The sequence below is a fragment of the Wasmannia auropunctata genome, unplaced genomic scaffold (assembly GCF_000956235.1).
Source record: "Wasmannia auropunctata unplaced genomic scaffold, wasmannia.A_1.0 LD336071.1, whole genome shotgun sequence".
Lineage (NCBI taxonomy): Eukaryota > Metazoa > Arthropoda > Insecta > Hymenoptera > Formicidae > Wasmannia > Wasmannia auropunctata.
In genome coordinates, this window is record NW_012026819.1 from 797201 (window position 1) to 798003 (window position 803).

The following is an 803-nucleotide window of genomic DNA, read 5'->3' on the forward strand; positions in this document are numbered from 1 at the left end:
ACATTTTACTCGAAGCGAGGTTTACTCCACCAAGAGATGGTTTGGATTAGGTTAGTTTGAAACGAGATAGGGCCCCCGTAGGGGGAGGCGTGGAACATACTGCCTCCACGCGTGTACTTTGCAACGGAAAGCGAGGTTCCACATAGATTTATAACTTTTTACGCGAAGCAATCGGGATGGTGGTCAATCGAGACAGTGGCTAATCGGGACGGTGGTCAATCGGGACCGTGGTCAATCGGGACCATGGTCAATCGCAACGTGGTCAATATTGTTGCGCTCGCAGACGTAAGCTTTTCTTCACTCTCGCACTCCCGCGCGGAAATGAATGAACACGAGTTTGTAAATAGAAATAAACGCTTTAATAATAAATGAGAACACAAGGAATGCAAAAAGGTGCCAGCGGAACGGAACATGTCCGTCCGTTCCAACCTTTCGCTTTCAAATTTCCATGGCATTAGTTAAACATCCGAATCTCGATCGTCTCCCGAGAAACTCTTCTCTCGATTACTTCGCGCTTAACTCTTCCGAAATACCGCGTGTCATGAACGTGCGACAGCCGGAGATGCAACAATATTAACGTAGTCAATCGTAACGTGGTCAATTGCAACGTGGTCAATCGGAACTGTGGCCAATATTAACGTGGCCAAACGGGTGCCACTCTCTTGGAGGCAGGGTAGATGCTGATATCTAATCCCGTGTCTACTAAGTATTTTATTCTTGTGTTTTTATAATATCTGTTATGTACAGGCGGCAGGGTTGAAGGCCGTCATTAGCCGCCATTAATGACCGCCTGCGGCGTTTTT